Source organism: Equus caballus, chromosome 29 (genome assembly GCF_041296265.1).
Source record: "Equus caballus isolate H_3958 breed thoroughbred chromosome 29, TB-T2T, whole genome shotgun sequence".
NCBI classification, from domain to species: domain Eukaryota; kingdom Metazoa; phylum Chordata; class Mammalia; order Perissodactyla; family Equidae; genus Equus; species Equus caballus.
In genome coordinates, this window is record NC_091712.1 from 10,986,090 (window position 1) to 11,004,665 (window position 18,576).

General features: G+C 34.3%; 1 pseudogene; it reads right to left on the bottom strand.

Moving 5' to 3' along the window:
- Positions 1-3,625: 3,625 nt before the first annotated feature.
- On the bottom strand, positions 3,626-4,556 carry LOC138921354 (olfactory receptor 4C3D-like; annotated as a pseudogene).

The window sequence follows — 18,576 nt, forward strand, 5'->3', positions numbered from 1 at the left end:
GTTAGAGTAATTTACATATAAAAAGAAAGGAGGGTAAACAATGAAGTTATATAAACTTGGGCCTAACTAAAAGTCTAGCTGTACTTCAAACAACTACACAATTCTTCTCTTCTGCAACACCCCCTTGAAAAAACGTGTTTATCATCCTTATTAGTAACACAATTACATTTTTCATTTGTCACCTTGTTTATTATCCACATATTCCCCACTGGAATTTAAGTTTCATAAAAATGCAACCCTAGTCTGTGGTATTCAACATTGTATTCCCAGGCCCCAGAACTCTCTAGTACATTGTAGGAATTGAACAATAGTTTTTTGATAAATGAAATCAGTGAAAATTTCCCAAACTTAAATGACCGCGGAGCCAGTTTTCTGGTAATAAATATCAACACTATGGGAAAACAATGGGAAAAGCCCTATAGAAACAACATTTAGCTCTTTAGGATGCTACCCTCCTCCCAAAACAGAGTATCACTATCCTGAGTGACTGAGATGTTTATTCTTTCCCCAAACGTCTCTCTCACTCATGTGTCGCTTTCTTTGAAATTCACCCATTTGAATTTCATTTCTTTAGCTCATTGCATCACACTTTTCATGATACACATAAAAGGGAATACATCTGTGAAAATGAGATCATCAGATGGCTTTTCTCTGGCATAAGCAGAATCAAGAGAGTGCAAGTAACCTAGGAAACAGAAGTCAAGGGACAGATGAAGGGAAGAAAGTGGTCCCCCAAAATGAGGGAAGAATGCCTCAAGGGCAGTCTGTACAATGTGGCCAAGGATCGGTTCTGTGTTTTGATATTTTCACATCATACTCACAAGGAGTATTGCGAAGTGAGAAGAGTAGGGAAGGCAGAGTCTAAAAGATTTGATATTGTTGCTTAACCTCATTAAGTCTCATTTTCTTCTTGTATAAAATGGAGTAAAGTCCTTTCTAATAAAGAAAGTAAAGACTTTTACTTTCTAATAAAACTTGTTGCTACACTAAGAGTGTTAAAGCATGTAGAGAATCTATCAAAATGTGTACCTCATAGTTTGCCTTCAACAAGCATTAGCTCACTGCCCTCCCTTAATGCCTATTTTCATTGAATGAAAATGTCATAAAAACCAAAGTATCCTTATACAATAGATCTAAATATTATTTATCTTATTATTTTTGGATTAAATATTCTCATTTCCTCATATGTTGTTTTAAGTATCAGAAAAATATCAGATAGCCGTTGGCTTTCATGAGAGAGTCCTGATGATGAGTGCAAAGAAACTTCTTAACATTCCTTAAAATTGTTCACAAACCAGCAAGATTCGACCTACTGAGAATATATAACTGCCTCACATTTCCTCATTCAGTTCTTACACCTTCTGGGTTTGGCTTGACAATTTATAGTCAGTGTCTTGTTAATCTTGTCACGCCTCCACTGAGCACTCACGGTCACCCCTAAGACAAATCATCGGCCTTAGTTTTCCTCTTCAAGTCATCTCTTTTGTCTTAGAGTAGAAATGACACTTTTTCCTATCCTTACACCTGGCTTGTATTCATCTGACAGTCAAAATGAACCACGTCATTTAATCTAGGTTCTGTTGAAATGTTTAATTTTCATCAGCGATTGCAAACTTGATCATTTTTAATAGATTAACTGCTGTTTATATTATCTTCCAGGCTTAGACTTCGTGAGAAAATGTTCTATATCTTATGAACTTTAGACAGCCAGGTATAAGTTAGAACACACAATCACCCCAAAGAACAGGTATACCATGCGCTGGCATCACTGTATAGTCAAATTACATAGCTACATATGACTAGTGAATTTGAAAAAGGGACATTTGTGAGAAGTAACACAAGTTGGAGTGTTATAGTTATAGAAGCTTTGATTTATAAAATATTATATAGTCATGTAAAATGACCTGATATGTCCCACATGCATGGAGCAGCATTACCACTTAAATATATTGCTACATTTGACATAAGGCTACAACAAACTCAACACCATCTTTCTTGAAGGATAAAGTGAATCATTAAGACTGCAGAAAAGTTCCTTTCTATAGACAACAACATACCACAGACAGCTGTGCTTTATGTGAAAGAAAGTGGGACTGAGATTTAGAAGACTTGGATTCAAATTTTGTAGTTGAAATTCTTGGATGTGTGACTTGAGGCAAGTAAATTAGTAAATCTCTCGCGACTTCAATTTGCTACTCTGTAAAATGGGGATTGTAATAATGGGACTACCAATTTACTACATGGATAAGTCACCTAAATGAAGTGAATATTCCTGATAGATAATAAAGTGCTCATTTAATGTAAATATATGTATCACATCTACAAAGCAATAGCTTTGGATCCTGGCCATATGCCTTTTTGCTCAGATTAAGTAAAAGAATGTTTACCTTTGTTGCTTCAAATGGCTTCTCAAGCCTTGGTAAGGGGAAAAAAAAAACTTCTTTTATATTCAAGAAAAACTGTGAGCCATAAGGATATTTAAGAAAATAAGACCAAATTAAGAGTAATTTCAAAATTACTGGCTTAATTTTTGTGCCAAGGAAAAATATTAGAGATCCATTATAAATTATCCTTCCTCCTTTTGTGTGGCCCTCATTTTGCTTTTGATAAATTCATAGTGTCAAAAAAATCCTCAGTGATTCTTTCACTCCCCAGCACTCCCTGCCCCGTACATCTATCAAAGAATATCTATCCTCTTTTTTGCTTTACCAAAGGCTAAGCCAAAAGAAAAGAAGTTCTGAGATCAAGATTCTATGGAAAAGCCAACTCCATCCCAGTCACATACATATGAACATTCAGTAAAGGAGCAGCGAGCCTGGAGGAAGCATCCTCTAGGATCATCACACTATGTGTTTATGGTTATTCTTCTGTTACATCGCCTGAACCTATGCACATGAGCATTGGTGCCATGGTAACGTACATTAAAGCACCTGTCAGAGGGCTTGGCCACTATTAATTACTCAATGAACATTAGTATCTGGGACTTCTTTTTCTGTCAGTGATCTTTAAAATTTGTTGATGTTCTTGCACAGTTCATGACAGATGTAATCCTCCCTATTTATATACATCATCACCTTCTTGGGGTGAACAGCCTAAGTTAGTCTCATTTTCAACAAAATCCTTGGGGCATTTTTTTTTTGCCTTAAAACAATACAAATTTATTCTCTTATAGTTCTCTTCAGAAATCAGAAATGAGTCTTATGGTGCTAAAATCAAGACATTGACAGAGCTGATTATTCTGAAGCCTCGGGGAAAGAATTCCTTTCCTTACCTTTTCCACCCTTTAAAGGCCACCTGCATTCTTGGCTCATAGCCCAGCATCACATCACATGTTCTCTTTCTGCTGCTGTTGTGACATTGCTTTTTCTTTCTATCATCAATTCTCCCTTTGCCTTCTCTGTTTTTTTTAATTTATTTTGTTGGGGATATATTGGCTTATAACATTATGTAAGTTACAGGTGTACATTATTATATCTCATTTACTTTATTGGCTGTATCATATTCACCACCAATAGTCTAGTTTTTATACATCACCATACATGTGTGCCCCTTTACCCCTTTCACCCTCCCTCATTCCCCACTCCTCTAGTAATCACTAGTCTGTTCTTTTTATGTATGTGTTTGATTACCTTCCACAAATGAGTGTAATCATATGGTACTTGTCTCCCCTTATGTCATGTTTTACCTCCGTGTTTCTCATTCTGTAAATGATAGGATTTAATATGGGAATGAGAATTGCAAAGAATACAGTCACTAACTTGACCACAGGGTAGGTGGCCACAGGACACATGCAGGTGAATATCCAAGGCAGAAAAAGAGTACAGCTACAGTAAAGTGGGAGCCACAAGTTGGGAGGCATTGGGGCCTTCCTTTGGAGCCATAGGACCTGAGGGAGGTTAGGATGACTATAAAGGAGATGAGCAGCAAAAAATAAGCAAGCCCACGGCCCCACAGTTGGCTGACACCACTATTCTGAGCCTGTAGGAGTCCCTGCAGGCAAGTTTCAGCAGTGGGAAGAGATTGCACATGAAGTGGTCAATGACATTGGGAGCACAGAAGGGGAAGTCGAGCATGAAAAGAATCTGCACAGTGGGGTGCAGGATGCCCCTGATCTAGGCCACTACCACCAGAAGGTGGCAGAGCCCCTGTTGCACGAGGCCGTGTGGTATAGAGGCCTGCAGATGGCCACATAGCTATCATAGACCACAACAATGAGGAGGATGATCTCTGATCCTCCGAGAAAGTGCTCTAAAAGAGCTGAATCAGGTAGCCCCTGAAGAAAATGGTTATTCTCTGGCACAGCCGGTGGATGTTCATCTTGGGAATGGTGACAGAGGGATAGGAGGTGTCTATAAAGGACAAGTAAGATAGAAGTACATGGGAGCTGAAAGTCTGACGCTGAGGGAGATGGTGATGACAATGAGCAAATGGGCCAGCACGGTAAATAGAAAAATGAACAAAAAGACAATGAAGAGTATTTTCTGCAAGTATGGATTCTGTGTGAGTCCCAAGAGAATAAATTCAGTCCCATTATTGGGAGGTGTGAGGTGATCCATTCAGGAAGTAACACCTCCCTGGGGCCTCCATTACCTACAAAGGGATAAAAAAGAAGATACCTAGTAATCATGAAGGGGTCATAGTCTGTATTTCATAGTACAAAAATAGAGTAGTCACTGTAAACATGGAGCATGTCCTTGGCACTCTTTGCCCCAATAATTGTTTCAATTCTTCCTCATTACCTCCATGACGCTTTAAATCTCTTCAGACACCTAGTACCTGTCACCTATAAAACCTCTATAGGGCAACATTTGATGTGTAGTTTACTGAGAAAATACTATATGTCTGACATCTAGATTCTCCTGGTTCCAACTCTATGACTTTTTTTGTGTGAGGAAGTTTTGCCCTGAGCTAACGTCCATTGTGAATTCTCCTCTATTTTTTTTTTCCCTTGAGGAGGATTAGCCCTGAGCTAACATCTGTGCTGATCTTCCTCTATTATGTGTGCGGGGTGCCTCCAGAGCATGGCCAATGAATGGAATACCTCCACACTTGGGATCTCAACCCGAGAACCCAGGCCTCCAAAGTACAATGAGTGGAATTTTAACCACTTGGTCATGGGGCTGGCCCCCTCCAACTTTGTGTCTTTACTTAGTTATTTCGATGTCCTGTGCTTCCAAACCCTCCTCTGTGTCTGTGAGCTTACAAATTGCAACTCTCAGATATATTTTGCAAGGTAAAAGTCATTCCCTCTTCCAGGAGAATTTACATTTGAACCCATGGCTCTCACTGTGGAAAGAAAGAAATGGTCAATAGCTATTTGTCATAAGTAGACAGATCAGGGAAACAAATAAGTCATGGGTGACACACACTCCCTGGTACCTACCAAAACACTATGCTATTCACGTGTGTTTTCTTGCTGTGCTTACCACAGTGCCTGGCATAACATCTGCAATGCCTGGCACCTATTGGGTGATGAATAAATGCTGGGCGAATTATCACACTTCCTACATCTTCATTTGTAAAAATATGCACGCTTCCCCAGCTATAAACCTAGGAATTCCAGCCTTCTCATCCTCCCACTCTATTTATCACTACTCTCTACTTTATGAGAAACAAACTTTTGAAAGGAAGCTGCCTTCCAGTTTAATAGTTTCTGACACACTTTATAGGGTAAGTAGGAAAATATTAATTGCCTTAAGGAAAGAGTATATTATTGGGTCATTTTACTTTTAAGATAACTATCATGTTTGTTAATTAATAGTTTTTATTGTTCAAAGTTCTGTTCCAAATACAATTTAACATATTCACATTCATGAAATTTCCAGCTTCACTAGACAGGGATAAAAAAAATTCTTGGATAGGTGTTCAATACATAAGCATCTGTCAAGCAAAGGAAACCCTTATTTTTAGACCTGTAAAAATAGAAACTTAGTGTGGAGAACAGAAAGAAAGAGTCTGCTAAATAAAGTTCTCTACATATATACACACAGACACAAACATTTAAAATCTGCTACTTACTATAAGTACCTATTACACGTGCACTCTGTCAATTTATTGGACACTTGCTATGTATATTAACGTATATTTGTCCACACAAAGTCTTAAAAAGTGTTCCTGTTAAGTGCCTTTGGAAATCCCTCCCCCAACATCTTATTACAAATGGCAGCAGGTCGTCCATCCATGAGATCCTCTCACTCCTTTGTGTGTCTGCCATATGCATTCTCACATCATCTTCTCCCATCCTCCATAACATCCATCATCCATCATTCCTGGTTATAGGAAATTACTTTACTAATAGAATGAGTAGATTTGGGGACATAAATTTCCCAAAGGAAAGAAAAGAGGAAACATAAATATAAGAAATTGTACTCTGCAAAAATGTTTCTTTTCCTTTCAAAGATAGTGGAAAAGAACATTACTATTTAATTATCCAAAATAGAGATCTTATACATATGTGAGAACAAAGTGTGTAGCTCTGCTGCATTGTCTTATTCTGAGGTGAACTCTCCAACAGATCAGAAAAGATTATAGGGACATAAATTAAAAATAAGATATAATTAATAAAAGTGATTTAGAAATAATTACGAAGAAATACAAATTACTTTCTCCTTTTTCGTTGACTCCACAATAACCTTTCTAGGAATAAAGCTTAAAGGAAAATATTTTTAAAGGAGAAAAAATTATGTATAAATATTGTAAATACAATGATTAAAAGCTGTGGAAAATGAGAAACTACATGGAAATTCCAACATTAGAGAAATGGATAAGTAAAATACAGTGAATATATTTGAATAAGCTGTAGGTTTCAATAGATATTTTTTTAAAAATTATGATATATCACAGCAAAATTTTTATATTGTAATATTAAGTGGGGGAAAACTTGGATGCAAATTTGAATAGGTAATATGATTCTAACTACTTTAAATATATATCAATAAGCACAAAAGACCTCAAAATATTTTCACTCCTAAGTTGGTAGTACTGTCATTTATTCTATCTTTCTTGATACCTGACATGCTGAAGAAGAGATTTAAACCTCAGATTGGTGGGGGTGAGGGGTAATTATATGACTTGTAAGATCCATTGAAATCTCAGATTCTATAATTAAATGACTACCTGGAAAAAATAACCTCACTATGAACTTCTCTAATGTAGCTTCATGGCCAGGGCCCCAGGGAGCTGTTACTTCACCAAGAACAAATTAAAGTTGTAAGATTAAAATGCCAATCCGGGGCCGGCCCCGTGGCTAATTGGTTAAGTTCGGACACGCCACTTTAGCAGCCAAGTGTTTTGTCGCTGGTTTGGATCCTGGGCGTGGACATGGCACCATTCATCAGGCCATGCTGAGGCCACGTTACACATAGCAAAACCAGAGGCACTCACAACTAGAATATACAAATATGTACTGGGGGGTTTGGGGAGAATGAAAAAAAAAAAAAAGATTGGCAACAAATGTTAGTGCAGGTACCAATCTTTAAAAATAAATAAATAAATAAAATGCCAACTAGCTGAGCTAAAATAAGCGTCTTTGTTGATTTATAAATAGCACCTCTGAATAAGGCCCTTCTCTTCAGCCTTACAAGTGCTAACATATATCCTATTAGTAGGTAAATTCTGTGAAGTTTCTTAGCTATGGCTAATTAGACCTCAGGGTATTTCACCTCCATTAGCAGATCTTGCCAACAACCCAATTATTTCACATCACTTAACCAAACATCAGTTAACTTATAGCACTCATCTTTAATTTTTTAACTCCTTCCTTAAGTCTACATGAACACAAAACACCATGACAAGAGAAAAACAAGAGCCAACCACTTATGAATTTGTATCTTTGATAACAAACTTAATATGTAGTCTGGATATTTAGATGTATAAATTAAACATTTAGGTGGGTAATTATCTGACTCTTACATTTTTCATTGTAATATTTTTAAATCAATCTACCATTCATAGCGATCTTAATTTTTTTAAAGACTGGCACCTGCACTATCATCTGTTCCCAATCTTCCTCTCATTTTTTCCTTCTTCTTCTCCCCAGTCCCCCCAGTACATAGTTGTATATTCTAGTTGTGAGTGCCTCTGGTTGTGCTATGTGACACACCACCTCAGGATGCCTTGATGAGTGGTGCCATGTCTGTGCCCAGTATCCGAACCAGCAAAACCCTGGGTTGCCAATGCAGAGTGCAAAAACTTAACCACTTGGCTATGGGGCCAGCCCCAATCATAATTTTTAAATACTGTTTTCAGATGTACATTAAGTGAATGTTGTGAAACCTATGGGTACTATGCAGCACATAAAGTTTACAGTACTTTTTCAGAGTAGTTGTTTCTTTTGCCAATTCTGGAATTAGATTAAGATGATAATTATGAAAATAGTACAGCTACAGCGGTGGTAGAAACATTGCTTTAGAACCATACATCTGTCTAGTCTAGCTCCCCAAGGCCTAGAGTAGTGTGACAAAGAAAAATGAAGAGTTAGATCTAAATCAGTGTGTTGTCCATGAAGGTAGTATTTTGAAAGAAGAGTTCCCAGAGCTATACCAGAAAACTCTGTTTTCACAATACAGATCCAAGGACAGAGTGGTTTAAAACCCTGGAGAGACAGCAACACAGATTTTCAAACTGGAGGGGTAAGCCAGAATGAAAGCAGGATAAAAAGGAGGTAAGTGAAAACTTTTCCCAAGTTAACTCAAGTTGTTGGTTGGAGAAAGTGGTTATGCTGTGTATTCCATCTAAGTGGGATCTTCCTTTCAGGTCTGTCCCTAAAGAAAAGGAAGATGGAAGTTGAGGAATTTTATTCTCTACCCTCCTTCCAGGACATCAGGAGGAATATAGACACACCTTCACATACTCACATACAATGACGCTGAGTGAAGAGATTCTAGACTGGAAACATGATCCGATGTTTTCTCCATTTCTTGAACTAATTTTTAAGTCAAAATATCACTTTCCTGAACTTAGTGTTTTTGTATTACCTTACCAGAACAAAATAAACTGAGTTATTTACCTACTTCAGGGTTAAAACAAGAAAATTCTCTTCCTAATGTTCTAGGCTGATAATAACAGCTAATTTATGGTAAACCCAAAACAAATCCAAAAGTATCACCTTATATACTGAGCAGACATAGTTCACTGTCTTGATTCCCCAGGATCAGCTCACAGGTATATTGATTCAACTCTCAGCATTAGGGTGACAATTAGACAGGACTTAGACATTAGGATTAGAAACCTATCAATATCATGAAAAGGTTTAACTTAGAATATTTTTGTTCTTAAGGCTTTGATTTTTTATGACTTAAACTAGGAACCTCAAACTCATAGCACATCATTCTGCCTCTTTCCAACTCATAATATTCCTTTTAGATTATATCTTCTCTGTTAAAATATGTATTCAAGTATTTTGTCTATTTTAATGATTGTATTTGCTTTTCTATACAGTCATGCAACACTTAATGAAGGGGATAAATTCTGAGAAATGCATCACTAGGCAATTGGTCATTGTGCAAACATCATAGAGTGTACTTAAACAAACCTAGATGGTCCAGCCTGCTACATACCTAGGCTACATGGTGCTAATCTTATGGGACCACTGTCTAATGAATATGGGGTCCATCATTGAATGAAACATCATTATGCAGTGCATGACTGTACCTTAGTTGTAAATATTCTTTATATATTATTGATGTAAAACTATCATCAGATATATAATTTGTACTTTTTGTTTGTAAATTTAGGTCTATGATCCATTTTGAGTTAATGTTGTGTTTGGTGTGAAGTATAGGTTTTAGTTCATCTTTTTTGCATGTGAGTAGTCAATTACTTTTTCCCATTTATTGCAAAGAGTATCCTTCCCCAATAAATAGCCTTGGTAGCTTTGACAAAAAGCAATCAGCTGTTATGTGTTTATTATTGGATCATTGATTCTATTACATTGATATATTTGTCTACGTTATACCAGTACCAATTAAGTTGTTTTGTAATTTTCAGGATTAAATACTGTTCTTTCATTGAATTCAATTCTAAGTATTTTTATATTATCATGAATCACATTGTTTTCTTAATTTCACATTCAGATATTAATTTGCTACTATTTAGAAATAAAATTGTTTTTTGCATATGATTATGTATCTTGTGACTGTGATGAACTCAGTTATCCTAGTGGTTTTTGTGTGTGCATGTGGAATGCTTACGATTTTCTACTTATAAGGTCATGAAGTCTGTGAGTAAAATCAGTTTTACTTCAAATTCAGATGACTGACTGATTTATTAATCTATCCTCTATCTATCCATCTATCTATATGTCATTTATGTATCTATCTACCTTTCTAAATATCTGTCTATCTATCATCAGTACTGAGAGTGGACATCCAGCATTATTTTTTTACTTTAGGGGGAAATCACTCACTCCTTAAACATTAAGTGTGCTGCAAGAAGAATGTTTGGTAGGTTGAAGTAACTTTCTTTATTTCTACTTTGCTCAGAATTTTTTATCTTAAATCAGTGTTGGATTGTCTCAAACACTTTTTCTGCAATTATTGAGGTGGCTATATGTTTTTTTGTGTTTCTTTTACAGAATTGATGTGTTACAGTAATTGCTTTTCATTTGTTAAACCCACCTTGCATTCCTGGGATAGATCTTACTTGGTTGAGATTTATTACTCTTTAAGAGCATTATTGGATTTATTTTGCTGTTATTTTTGCTGAGAACATTTGTATCTACAACTTTGAGAGACATCATATTGTGTTTCCTTTCCTCATGTTTCTTTCTTGACTTTGTTATCAGGGTAATACTGGCTTAATAAATAAATTGAAAATAAGATCTCTTAGTCTATTTTCAACATGAGTTAATCAACAGTTGCTATTATTTTTTATATAGATGTTTAGTAAAATTAGGTAGTGAAGCCATCAGTGTGTAGATATTGGTAGGATGGAAGAATGTTTTAATTACAAATTCAATGCATTTATTTTTATATGTCTATTCAGATTTTCATTTCTTCTTTTGTCCATTTTGGTAATTTTTCCTTTTTAGGAATTTGTCCTTATAATCTAAGTTGACTAATGTGTTTGCATATGTTGTTTATAAAATTTGCTATAGTCGTTTTAATTTCTACAAGGTCAATCTGCCTCCTGATTATATTAATTTCTATCTTATCTGCTTTTTCTTAAATTCTAGATAAAATTTTATAAATTTTATTGATCTTTTCAAGTTCGAACTCTGTAATTTTCTCCATTGTTTTTCATCTTTCTATTATTGTTGAACGTGCCAGTCTTTATAATATGCTTCCTTTTCCTTTTTGTTTGTTTTTAGTTCATCATTACTTTTTCTAGCTTCTAAATGTGGAAGCTAACGTTCTAGTTTTGAGATATTTCTTCTTTTCTAATATAGGTATTTAAGCCTTAGATTTCCATCTGAGTACCTTAGAAATATCTTTTAACATTTTATAGATTGTGTTTTTATTTTCATTCAATTCAAAATTTTCAACAATTTCTCTTGTTTGACCTTTGGCTTATTCAGAAGTGCGTTGTTTAATTTTGAGAGCTTTGTGTATATTCTGCATACAAATACTTTATCAGATGTGTGCTTGGAAAGAAGTTCTTATTGTATGTGTAACTTTTCCATTCTTTCAACAGTGGCTTCTGAGGAGCAAAGTTTTTAATTTTGATGTCATCTCACTTACCATTTTCTTTTATGATATGGGATATATATCTAAGAAATGTTTGTCTAATGTAAAATTACAAGGAATTTTTCTCATGTTTTCTTCTGGAAGCTTTATGACCCTTTGAGTTAATTATTTTATGTGGTATGATTTACCAACTGAAGCCCATCTTTTGCACATGGGTATTTAAGGGATCTAGCATCTTTTGTTAAAAGACTGTCTTTTCTCCATTGTACACACTTTGTATCTGTGGAAAATGATCTGATCATTTAGATGTTTGCCTGTATTTGGATCCGCTGCTCTGTTCCATTGGTCTATATGTTTATACTTTGAATACCACATTACCTTAGTTACTTTGTTTTATAGTAAGTTTAGAAATCAGGTAGTGAGGGGCCGACCCCGTGGCCGAGTAGTTAAGTTCGTGTGCTCCACTTCGGCAGCCCAGGGTGTCGCCAGTTCGGATTCTGGTCACAGACATGGCACTGCTCGTCAGGCCACATTGAGGTGGCGTACCACAGGCCACATTGAGGTGGCGTACCACATGCCACAACTAGAAGGACCTGCAACTAAGATATATGACTATGTACCACGGGGCTTTGGGGAGAAAAAATAAAATAAAAAAATCTTAGAAAAAATGAAGAAATCAGGTAGTGAGATTCTTTCAATGATTTTGTGAATTTCACTGTTTGTTTTTTCTAGTTTTGACTGTATATAAATTAGAATCAGCTGGTCAATTAACAAAAAAAGTCTTATTGAGATCTTGGCTGTGATTTCATTGAATCTATTAATCAATTTAGGGAGTCTTACTATCTAAACAATATCTACTCTTTCCATCAATACATTTAAGATTGCTATGAATAATGGTGAATTGACTTCTTCCTTATTTTATGGCCTCCTTATCCTTAGTAATATTTCTTGTTCTAAAGTGTACTTTGTTTTATATTAATATATTCATGAATTAGATATTTTATATCTTTTTATATTTAAAACAATATGTCTTTACATTTAAGAAGATTTATTTAGATAGTCCGGAGTTTTTTGTTATGTGTCCAGTATGACAACCTCCATCTTTAAATTGGGTGTCTAGTCTATTATGGTTAATATAATTACTTATATGGCTGAATTAAATCTACCATCTTTATACTTTATCTCTATTTGTTTAATCTATCCTGTGTCTTTCATTTTTGTCTTCTTTGGAAAGAATTTTTCTATGATTCCCCTTATTTTCCCTCCTCTATTGACTTCATATTTTTATTTCTTTAAAATCAAAATGGTTTTCTAAGAGTTTACAAAGACCTTTTTAAAGTAAATTATAGGTCTTCTATGGACTTAAAAAAAAGTAAACTTCCAAGTTCTCTTATCATGCTACTATTATATATTTTACTTGTACAGACTCTGTAAATGTCATTTTATGCTACTTTTTCCCTTCAGACAATCAGATGTCTTTTAGAACAATAAAAATATGAAAAAAATACACTTATTCATTGTGCAATTACCAGTGTTCATTTCCTTGTATAGCTTGAATTGTCTGTCTGGTAGTATTTTCCTTCTCCCTGAATAAGTTATTTTAATATTTCTAGTAATGCATGCCTACAGGTAATAAATTCTGTCAGTTTCTGTTAGTCTCAAAAAATGTTGTTTTGTCTTCCATTTGTGAAAGATATTTTCACGTGTATACCACTCTGGAGTGACTGATTTTTTTGTTGTTTCCCCTTTAACATTTTCAATTTCCTGTCCATTTATTCTGAATTTCACATTTTTGGCAATGAAATGTGCTATAATGCTTAACTTTTTCCTTTAGATCAGCTGTTCTAAAGTAGAATTAGTTTTATACCCAATTGCATCCTCCCCATCCCAACAAGCACAAAGAGGACATTTGACAACACATGGAATGTCTTTAATTTTCCCAACTGCAAGGGAGTACTGCTGGCGTCTATGGTGAAGAGGGCACAGACACTGCTAAGCAGCTACAATGCACAGGAATGTGCCTCACAACAAAAATCACCCAGTGCAAAATGCCAATATTTCTGAGGTTGAAAAGCCCTGTTCAATATATAATGCTTCTTGTATTCAACATTTTTTCTTTTACTTTTGTTCTTTTGTGTTTTATTGTGTGTGTGTTTTCTTTCTGCTTTGTATTTTCTGAGCTTTCTTGATTTATTTTGGGTATCTTTTTTAATTTCAGAATGTTCTTAGCCATTTTCTCTACACATATTCCCTCTGCCCTAACCTCCTTCTCTTTTGCTTCTGAGTTTCAAATTATAGTATTTTTCACTATTTGATATTGTTACCCAACTCTTTGATGTTTTCTTTGATTCTTTTTATTCTTTGCATGTAAATTTGTGTGTTTTCTATTGTTCTATCTTTAATTTCACTAGTTCTTTCCTCATCTAGGTTGAAGCTGTTTTTGTGCCCCTTAAAACTACCCTTTATTGAACTTTCCTACACTGCTGATGGGAATGCAAACTGGTGAAGCCACGATGGAAAACATTATTAAGATTTCTGAGAAAATTAAAAATAGAAATACCATATGACCCAGCCATCCCACTACTGGTTATCTATCCAAAGAACTTGAAATTAGCAATGCCAAAAGCGTCATGCACCCCTATGTTCATTGCAGTGTTATTTACAATAGCCTAGACATGGAAGCAACCTAAATGCCCATAAAGTGATGATTTGATAAAGAAGATATGGTATATGTACACAATGGAATAATACTCAGCCATGAAAAAGGGTAAAATTGTCACATTTGCAACAACATGGATGGACCTTAAGGGTCTTATGTTAAGTGAAATAGGCCAGAGAAAGACAATCTCTGTATGACTCCACTCATAAGTGAAGTTAAACATGTAGACAAAGAGAACAGATAAGTGGTTACCAGGGGAAAGAGGGGAGCAGGATGGGCACAAAGGGTGAAGTGGTGCACCTAAAACACGACTGACAAACAATAATGTACAACTGAAATTTCACAAGGTTGTACACTATCATAATCTCAATAAAAAGTTTAAGAAATATTCTTTATCTGTGTTATTTTTTATTTTTTTCTAGCACTTTTATTTGATTCAGTTTCATAGTTCCATGACGTTGCTGAAATCCCTGTCTATCCATTCGTGTTGTCTACCTTTCCACTAGAGCCCATAGGAGTCATATTTATTTTAGATTGCCTGTCTGTTATTTCTAATGTCTAGGTCATAGCTGAATCTAATTCTGTTAATATATTTGTCTTTTTTTAGTGAGTTATTTTCTTCCACTTATTTGTGTGCCATATAATTTTTGCTTAAGAATGGATATGGTTTTTAGAACAATACATACTGAAGTAACGATATTTGTGCATGGAAATTAACTCACTTTTTGCATAATATTAAATGTGGGAGCTGACCTGGGCTTCAGAGTTGTTGATACAATGGCTACCTCAATGTACCAAAATATCTAAATTCCTCTAGTGTCACCTTATACTTAAGATGGGGGTTGACCTACAAGATATGTTTAATATCTAATTAACTTTAAGCTGTAAGCCTTCTCTTTGCACATATACCCCAGAGAGGCTCTCATTCCTGATATTTCGCGCTCCCATAGCAATGGAATGCTGTTACTGGTAACTCTACGGTTGTGTTGGTTAGTTGCACAGTGACCCAAGCTATCCAATGGGTTTCAAAAATATTTTCAATTTCCAGAATATCTAGCTTTTTGTACTGTAATATTGAGAGCAATTCTCTTTCCAGCTTGCTACCTCCTACACTTAAGCTAAAAGCCTAATAATATTGAGTTAAGAAAAATTCAACTAAGTGAAACAGTAACATGTTTTTTTAAAATTGCTATTTAATAAATCATACTAAAGCATTTTTCATAAATTTCTAAGAAAATCAATGAGTGACTTTCTCTAATGATTGCACAATTCCATTTCAAAACTAGAATATTAACAGATGCACCTTAAATGACAAATGAAATGGATATAATTATGTTTAGTAAATTGTTAAAATAATCATTAATGATAAGTGTTTAGACGTCTTTTGACTTAATATGTTTATGATGTTAAAAAATATGGAGTGACAGCCCCATTACTAAAAAAACCACAGTTGTGTTCCCATCCTTCTTTTTGTAAGATGATCAAATTTAAGTATACTGAAATCTGTATTATTTTAGTAGTAAAAATACTCGTCCATGGATAGTTTTAAATTGAAATAAAAAAATAAAATTCATCTCAATCAATACCATTAAGAGAGGCATTTCCAGGGACATTTTATAGTTTACTTTTGAAAAGTTTACAAAAATTTGTGATACAGTTAAATTATTGAATAGCACCAATATAATGATCATTATAATGATAGGTCTATGTAGACAAAAATCACTTATAACTTTATTAACAAAGGAAATAAATGGTCAATATACATATATTTTGGGTGCAAAGTAATATGCTAGTGTGATTATTAAAGGATACAATTCTGAAGAGTAGGTGGATTTAAACATGATTCCTGGGACAAAAGACATGATGGGAAATCTGATGACCTGTATATTTCAGATTAATTATTATGAACATAACATAACCACAGTATGCATTGGACAATAGATTTTTCTTTTTCACTTAAACTTATTGTAAGTTATTTTTGAAGTCATTTGAAAATTTTAACAGATTTATAAATTTTAAAAATTAATTTATTTAAGAAACACATGAGTTAAAAATGGTTGAATAAAACTAATAAAAATCTAGCTCTATAGCAGCTGTAGAAGTTACCAAAGATAATTTGAAATTAAAGTTAGAAAATGAAAGCATATGAAATTTTATATCAGTATTTAGTGAAATGTATTAAAGCCTGTAGGTTTGAAGTCTCAAATTATTGTCTTGATTGTGTCACCTATTAATTTTAAAACAGTTGTCAGAGCACTTAAACAATATATATCTCTGTTTCCTCAGAATAAATGTCAGGGGATTGTGTCTCTGACTTCACAAAAATTTAGTCATCCTTTGCCAACATAGAAAAGATTTAGTCTCTGAAAATGGATTGTGTATCATTGATTCCCAACAGCATTTGTACAACTTTTCTGCTATGTAGCCATTATTGTTCTAGTTTATTTAAATATCAAATAAATGACAATGAGTAGAAGAAAGTTTATTTGTGAATACAGAAAACAATCTTGGTTATTTCTTCTCTAAATGTTAACAATAAAAAGGTGATATCAATTTACCATTTTAAGTTTAAAATCATACAATCATATCAAAGTATTTCATTGAACCAACATAAAATTGTTGCCTAGTTTTTATTTTACCCTTATAAAAACTGCTAGAATTTCTTCTCTCAATATATTACTGACTAAATTTGGAATTTTATTCAGACACAAAAAGTATAAAAGGGAAAACTGCTGTATAAAAATTTCAAGCAAGGGGTTGGCCCCGTGGCCAAGTGGTTAAGTTCGCGCGCTCCGCTGCAGGTGGCCCAGTGTTTTGTTGGTTCGAATCCTGGGCGTGGACATGGCACTGCTCATTGAACCATGCTGAGGCAGCATCCCACATGCCACAACTAGAAGGACCCACAACAAGAATATACAACTATGTACCGGGGGGCTTTGGGCAGAAAAAGGAAAAAATAAAATCTTTAAAAAAAATTTCAAGCAAAACTGATGATAGAAGAGATAAAAGAAACGATCAAAGTGATGTAATAAAGTGTCCACGTTAGATACCTGTGTCTATGATGGCATCTTATAATAAATATTACACTGTTACTGGGAAAATTAATCCTCCCTCATATACACAATAATCTGGATTTGATTTTTTCTTTGTTTAGATTATAATTAAAAATTAGATTTAATTTAAAGCAACATTCACATTCCAGGAAAGCAAACAGCTCTGAAAACTTACAACAAATCCGTTGAATTATTTTATGAAGACTGCCTAGAGAATCCTGATGGAGCAAACTAAGATATACTCATGGTCAAGCTGCCATAATAATAATAATAATACCAATAATAATAATAATATATTTACACTGATTGGTAGGTGATATAAAGGAAGCATATAATATGGAACATGAATATATTTTCTTTTTTTGTTCTATTTCAAGAAGCAAGCTAATATGCCTAAATCTCTTATAAATCTTTTCATCTTATACACTAGAAGTCTTTTAGAGATCATTTAGAAGAGTAGCTAAAAGTTATGCAAATTTTCATTCCTTTAAGCACCTAACAATATACCCTGTATGCATAGAGCATACAATAGTAGCTCAAAATATTTGTGTAGTAATTGAGATTGTTATATGTACTTAGCTCTTGAACATAGTTCACTCTCTTTACTCCTGATTAAACTAGTATCTTTCTCTTTTGTTTCTCAATAACTTGCTTATCCTTCAGAGTCAGGTAAAGGAGGCAAGCAATTATGAAAGAATCCCTCTCACAGCCACAAATGATTTTACACTCTCTCTTCCCACCAACACTTTTATTATATTTACCAACAACTCTGCATTGTGAGGTTCTTGAAAGTGAGACTACATCTTTTCCTGTTATCTATATCACTAAATTTAAAACCCAAAATTCTTTTCCCATTTAGCACCTATAACTTTTCAATTATCAAGGGAGAAATAACAGAACTAGCATTTATTGGACATATACTATATACCAGATACGTTGTCTATGATTTATTTTGTTCCACATACCACTTTATGAGCTAAGTCATATTACATCATTTTTTTAACCTAAAGATGGTGTCAGGACAATTGATCTCCTCTGGTTTATACCATCAGATTTGGTCTCTTTAACCTAAAATTCATTGTCTTTTAATTGTAAATGTCCTTTCTTTTTGAAAATCTAAAGTGATTTTTGAAAGTCAACTCTTGATACAAAGTTCATTACAAAATAAGAAAGATGTTCTGCAAAAACTGAAGTAAATATTTACCAGCATATGCCTTTGATATGAAAAAAATGTTTTCAT